The sequence below is a fragment of the Austrofundulus limnaeus genome, unplaced genomic scaffold (genome assembly GCF_001266775.1).
Source record: "Austrofundulus limnaeus strain Quisiro unplaced genomic scaffold, Austrofundulus_limnaeus-1.0 Scaffold524, whole genome shotgun sequence".
In the NCBI taxonomy this organism is placed as follows: Eukaryota; Metazoa; Chordata; class Actinopteri; order Cyprinodontiformes; family Rivulidae; genus Austrofundulus; species Austrofundulus limnaeus.
The window spans coordinates 339,264-339,500 of record NW_013952926.1 but is presented as its reverse complement, the minus strand read 5'-3'; positions in this window follow the sequence as shown (position 1 = coordinate 339,500).

Below are 237 nucleotides of genomic sequence, written 5' to 3'. Positions count from 1 at the left end.
GTATAAAAGGTATAATAAGTTCATGGTCTCAGAAATAAAATATTAACTAATGTGCCTATAAGGGCCTGAACAACACTGCCTAATTAACAGCTGTTAGTCGAAATTAAAACATTTAAAATCAGCTTTACCAGCTGATTAATATTAGTTTTTTTGGAAGACAATTAAAGGTCATCTATGTGCTTAATTTTACTTTATAAATCACCACAATATAATTTGCAAAGTTGAACATAGTGATTC